The 6,990-nt window shown below is 33.8% G+C and overlaps 1 non-coding gene across 1 annotated transcript; it reads right to left on the bottom strand.

Moving 5' to 3' along the window:
* Positions 1 to 244: 244 nt before the first annotated feature.
* On the bottom strand, positions 245 to 347 carry LOC124986076 (U6 spliceosomal RNA). The gene has a single exon (XR_007108977.1). It is a non-coding gene; the product is annotated as a U6 spliceosomal RNA (small nuclear RNA).
* Positions 348 to 6,990: the final 6,643 nt, after the last annotated feature.

Raw genomic sequence — 6,990 nt, 5'->3', positions numbered from 1 at the left:
TGGATTGAAAAATCTGCTGATATTCTTATTGGTTTCCCCCTGAATGTAATTTGATTCTTTTCTCTCGCAGCCTTTAAAATTCTGTCTTTATTTCATATGTTAGGTATTTTCATAATAATGTGCCTTGGTGTGGGTCTGTTGTAATTCTGTATTTTGGAGTCCTATAAGCCTCTTGTACCTGGTTTTCCATTTCATTCTTCAGATTTGGGAAATTTTCTGATATTATTTCATTGAATAGATTGTTAAAAATATGGATCACTTCATGAATTTGCATGTCATCCTTGCGCAGGGACCATGCTAATCTTCTCTGTATCGTTCCAATTTTAGTATATGTGCTGCTGAAGCAAGCATGGCAATTCTTTTGAATTTCTGTTTTTCTTCACATTTTAGACCTAATTTGGAAAAGATTAGAAATTACAATATAGAGAAAACACCACTCCCTGGACACATTCCAGGATAGTAGAAATTTTCCTCCTCTTCCTGAGGATTGGCTTATGTTCTAGAATAATAAACCTAGATACACCTTCCCCTTTGTCTGACACACATATAACACATAATCTGGGTGTGTAGTAGGATATAGCATCTAGGCATGTGTACTTTCACTCTCTGATGTTCACACAATGACAAAAATCACTTAACGAATTTCTCAGAATTCATTTGTGGTTAAGTGATACATGACTGTACTTTACTAGAGAGACTCACAAGACTAGGAAAGTACCTTGCTTAAGATTTCTGATCATTTATACCAAAATGATACAAACCAGAGCCAAACAATGGTGAGATTCCACCAGGAGAGGTCTCGAAGGGAACCAATCAAAAAACTTCAATCATTCACAAGACCACTACCATCTTGACACACCAATAAGTGAAAGCATGCAAAGTATTGTCAGTGAGGGAAGCTACTCCAAGCATCAATAGACAGTGTTTTATTGGGGTTTCACTATGTGGACATATTTGATTGAACCATTAACCAAATAATGATCAAAGTCAATCTCTAGCTCTCTCCCCCCACAAGAAATCAGACTGATTCTCCAATTTCATGGTTCATCTTTCTGGCATGGTCAAAACAACTCCAAGTCACTTTGTTAGCATAAACTATGTAGAGCCCACAATGAGTCACTCCATTAGCAGAATGGACTGATGAGCTTACTGTAAACAATAAAGATATTCCTATCACTTAAGAAATTCCAAGGTTTTAGAGGCTAACTTTTAGGAACTGGGTTAAAAGGTCAACCAAAATTTTTGTTATACAGTATATCCCTGTCACAACCTGTGGGAAAACTCTAGGGTCTGGCAAGGGGTGAAGGGAGATTGGAAAATAAATATTGACAGACACAGATCTTGAAGATTAGGCTGGGATCAGGTGGAGCCTGCTCTCTGGTGGAGATGCAGGCCTAAAGAATTATGCCAGCAATCTTTATTTATATATGTCTCAGTATCAGGTTAAAACCTATGAAAGCTTTATTCTTTGTATTCAGAAACATTACAGAAACTAGGACATCTATGTAGCTTTTCTGCAGTAGCAATCCATAATTGCAAAGTGCGATGTTAGGAACTTTGTGTAGCTCTCAAGAAAGTCCTTTGTTAAAAGTTGCTACAAGGCAGGCAGTAACCTGAGAAGGTGAAACATTGTGGTTGTGTAGCATAAGAATTTCTTTCTTCCTGGGAACTTTGTGCCTGGGATCAAGGTTAGAACTGATGATAGGGCCCTTGCACAGAGCCTCCTCAAGCAGGGCATTGCTACAGTAGCTAGGCATCCTGTGTCCTTGCACAGAAACATTCCCAGGAACCTGGCATGCCACAGCTATGCGGGTATTAGAGACCCCTGACCTCAGTAAATGCTCTCCCATCCTCCCTCACTGCTCTCAACATATCCCTAGGTAAATTATTAATAAGAAAAGAACATATGGAATAAATAGCTGCTCTTATATTATATTTAATAAATATTTTATTAAGAAATGCATGACCTTCTTGAATAGGTCATGTGACTTTTTTAGAATTATCATTCCAAAATTTGGGGAGATGTTGTCTTATTAGAGGCAGAATATCAAAAAATATGCCTATTTTCAAAGGTATTGTTCTGTGTTTGTAAAGTTCAACTGCTCAAGCAGAGAAGGCATAACTATCATTACCTGAGATCATAGATTAGATAACTTCTATGTTGCTTATTCTAAGAATGTATTATTTTGGAATTTTGTGCTATAATATTGCTGCATGTTATATCTACTCTGAAAGTGTGTGCAACATTTATTTCAAAATGTGATCCTGTTATCCTATTCAGTTTCCCCTGTCTCAATGGATGACAGAAATATACACTCCATTTCAGAAACCCAAGAATACTTTCAACTCCTCCTCCACATCCAATCTATCACCAAGCTTTTTGAGATATACTCAAAGAACTAATCCCAATTTGTTTGCATTTGTTTGGTATTACTCTCATAAACCTTATCCAAGATATAAACATCGCTTCTCTGGAATACTGAATGACTTCATTTTGAACCCCAAATGGAACACAGCTCTTAAGGCCACAATATGGGAAGATGCATATTTAAAGCAATAATGCCAAACTTAAAGTGTAATAGTGATTCATTTCTTCTAGCACATGAGTGTTTATGCCATCACATGACCAATCCTAATATATTTAATCAAAATAGTGTTCTTAAATGTATCCTAGGCCAGACCATCATTTTTTTTTTCTTTGTCTTTGTCTTTGTTTCTCAACCCCATCTTCACCCCCACCTCACCCACTTATTCTGGACACTGAAGAAAAAAGAAAAGTATGGGGAAGGAAGTGGAAAAATTGAGCAAACTTCTTAAAAAAAAACACAAAAGAATGAAATTCTTTTTTTTTAATAATTGTAATATATGTATATTTCAAAATAAATATGAATTTTCTATTCTTCTTAGTATCCCATTTGGATTAGTAAAGTCCACTGACGATGACCTTAGGAAATACAACTTCATAAATTTTATTAGGAGAAAAATCCTCTGGGTATGTTTAAGTACTATTCTTTTGATTAGTTTCACAAAGGGCAAATGTTATAAACATTCGACTTGAAATGTCAAAAGTGACCATGAAATATGTCATGACAGTATTTGATCTATCTCAGAAGTCATATACTTTTGTCAAAATTAAAACTATGCTATAATATTCTCCTTTTGTCTCTTCAGTAAATGACTCTGTTGCACAAATGATTGTCCCAGTGCTGTCAGTCATTTAGGCAAAGAAATAAATTTTATCACTCATGTCCAAAAGAGGCACTGAACTGTACCAAAACTAAATCTTCATTTTATTTCTTAGAATGAACAGAATATAAGAAGAAACTGAGTTCAGTATTTCCAATCTGGGGCAAAAATTCACTTTTCTTCTATTTCAAGGACAAACTTCAGATAGATTTTGAAAATAATCAGTCAAAGTGGTAATTGCTGGGAACCCTTGTGAATACTAAATTGCACCTATTTAGTGCTGTCATGAGTATGACTGGCAGTTTCTATTTCTCTTCTTTTGAATTGATCTCACAAAGATAAAAAAAAATCACATCACAAGTTAGGTGTAAAAAAAATAAAAAATAAAATAAAATAAAACAAGTTAGGTATGGCCAATTAAGTAATTTTTGGTTTGTGGGATAAAAATCAAGTATCATGTATCAGCTGCTTCACCCTTCTTCAAAAGAGAGCTGGCATAGTTAGTTTCCTCTTTTAAATTTGTGCTTTCCTCACTTCTGCTGCCTTTATACAGATGTGATGACAAGCACTGAAGTCCCCATTGGACCTGTAGGAAGAACTGGTGGAGTCTTGGTTTATCAGCAGTAGAATAAAAAGGGCATGGACGTCTGTGAGCCCCTTGAAGTCAAGTTGCCTTGACAGCCTGGCACGCATAGCTTCAGACCTTTGTGAGACAGAAAATACGCTCATCATTTCTTTTTTTTTCTTTACCTGTTTTTTTGTTTGTTTGTTTTGTTTGTTTGTTTGTTTTTGGTACCAGGGATTGAACTCAGGGGTACTCTTCCACTGAGCCACATCCCCAGCCCTCTTTTGTATTTTTTTTTAGAGACAGGGTCTCACTGAGTTGCTTAGCACCTTGCTTTTGCTGAGATTGGCTTTGAATTCTTGATCCTCCTGCCTCAGCCTCCCTAGCCGCTGGGATTACAGGCATGCTCCACTGCACCTGGTGCTCATCATTTCTTAATTATGACACTTTAATTTTGATCCTTCCATAAATACTAATCCCAATAGAGTGACATTTCCATGGGAATAAAGACATTCAGGACAGAGCCACTCAAAATATGGTCAGCCATGAATTGTCATTGGTCTTTGACAAGCTAAGTACAGAAGTAGGCAATTTTTTAAATTAATTAATTTTTTTGCTATTAAAGATTAAACCTGGGGCCCTTTACCACTGAGCTAAATCCCCAGCCCTTTTTTAAAGATTTTTGTTTGAGATAGGGCCTCACTAAGTTGCCTAGGGCTTCACTAAACTGCTGAGGCTAACCTCAAACTTTTCATCCTCCTGCCTCAGCCTCTAAAGTCTCTGGGATTACAGGCATGAGCTACCTGACCTCGTTTAGAGATAAGTAAAAAAATTTTTTTGAGTAATTGTCTTTGACATGAATGTATTGTAGTTTTCAAAAGTACTAATTGGCAATAATTTGCCATTTTTTAAGGGATCATCATTACAGATAATCTGAGTCTGTTTCATTGATGACATTTTTTCGTGTGTGATTTTGTCGGTGTTATTATTACTTTTATTTATGACTAAACGTCTAATGAAGTATAGACTTTAATCTGGGAAGCCTAAAATTCTTCAACAGATATAACACTATTCTGGGTCTGCCTCATTTTCTATTAAGAACCCACTCCACCTACTGTTGAATTATATTTCTTATAACAAGCATATTTCAACACTGAGATATAAGAAGACTCCTAAGACTTTATATGAATCTTACCTTTGGATTGTGTAGAGGGAAAAGGGTGGGGTGCGCCAGGGGGGCAGAAGAAGGAAATATAGTGGAATGAGACAGACATCATTACCCTGTGTACATGTATGATTACACAAATGGTGTGAATCTACACCATGCACAACCATAAAAACGAAAAGTTGTACCCCATTTGTGTACAATGAATAAAAATGCAGTCTGTAAAAATAAAATTTTAAAATAAAAAAAAAAAGGATTTATGTGAATCTTAAGACTCTAATAGAAAAGGTGACAGATTATCTTTGCTGAAATTGTGGTTTGGGGATTATCCAGGTTGATGATATTATCATAACTGTGGAAAAGTATCTACCACAGACATGGTCAATATTAATGACTATTCTTGCCTAACCTAGGAGTAGGAGAGAGAGAAAGGAGGAGGGATTAAAAATTGTTAAATTTCCTATAACTTCTGTACAGGTGTGGTAGTAGTGGGATAGCAGATAGAAAAACCTTTAAGTAGTCCAATATTCAAATTGGTAAAATATTACATTAAATCTTAACAAAGATGAAAATAAAACTTAGAGATAATAATCATCATTACTGTACAAAAATATTTACTTCTTCTAAAATAGATTTGACAAAACTGAAAAATAAAAGTAACCAACACCTGCCTCATAAACAGAATTTTGTAGCCTTATTTATTGCCCACTTTTGTTTCTTTCTTATTTGCTTTGAAGATTATTTTATAAAGTCTATCAAATACACAAGTTAATGAGTACTTCAGCTCTTGCTGCTGACCATGAATAATGTGGAAAAATTTTTTAAATTTAAAAATACCTGAAACATGGCTTTGTTATTAGGGAAACTTGGATGTTTTTCTTGAGGATAAATAACATTGAACTAAGAGAAAAGTATAGATAGAATTAAATTACAATTCTCAAAACAAAGAAAACATTAGGTGTTCCCTATTTCTGAAAAAAAGACATTGAAACTAGTGAAATATTGAAACTAGAAAAATAAGTAACAATTAAAAATTAGTAACTTTCAAATTATTCAATGTGTCTCATTCATGAAAGACTAATCTTTATTATGTATTTACTTGTGCAAGATACGGTATTGTCACCCATTTTTAATAATGTCACCCATGTATTAATGTACCCAGATTATTAGGTTTTGAAGAACAAAATATAATTTTATTTTGGAATTTGTTTTAAAAGGGGGAAAAACAAATTAAAACTAATAACTTTAATGAATAAATTCAATAACAAAAATAATTTTAATGAAAACTATGTTTTCCTAGTATTAGGTAGATGTTGAATATTAGGAGGGGTAACACTGAATTTTTTTTTAACTGAAATACAGCTTTTATGTTGTCAGACATTAAGACATCAATTACTCTCCCAGGCTATTACTATACTTTTTTTAAAGAAAGAATTTGGGGATTCTAAAAAGAATTATCAGAGTTTCCTCATAAGAATATTATGCTACTGAATTATATTTTTTAAAAAATGAATACGTAATGTATTTCTTCTTAATAACAGCATCACAATTTATAAAGGAATATCAAGCTCGTTGCCCATTTGAAAACTATCCTTAAGAAACATTAGTATGGCAAATTGTAAATAAGAAAATAATTTTTAAAATCATTATTATTTGAAAGAGAAAATGTGGAAAATGCTACTGTATCTAACATGTGAATATTATGGTAGTTTTTATAAGTGCATTAAAATTCAAAATATAAGATCATGCTTAATGGCTGAATTATTAGGATAATCAACTTAACTTTTTCTTCACTCTTTTTCTGTAGTATAATAAAAAATGATTTGGATAAAGGAAGAAAGACCGCAAAGGAATGGATTTAATGTTCTTGGTAATTAGCAGTAGTTAGTGGGAAATATTCAAAATGAGCTTTCACTGGAGAAATTCAATATATTTACATTTTATGGATTAACTCACATATTTTAGAGAGAATGCTCATCTTTACAAAAAGACAAAAGAAGAGCATATATACCACACCAGTACACAGCACCTTAAAGAGTATCTCAGATCTGATCCTTCAGTTATCTCTGTCCCT

This window comes from Sciurus carolinensis, chromosome 5 (assembly GCF_902686445.1).
Source record: "Sciurus carolinensis chromosome 5, mSciCar1.2, whole genome shotgun sequence".
NCBI lineage: Eukaryota > Metazoa > Chordata > Mammalia > Rodentia > Sciuridae > Sciurus > Sciurus carolinensis.
Note: the sequence above shows the minus strand (reverse complement) of the source record. Positions and strands in the feature narration are given on the sequence as shown.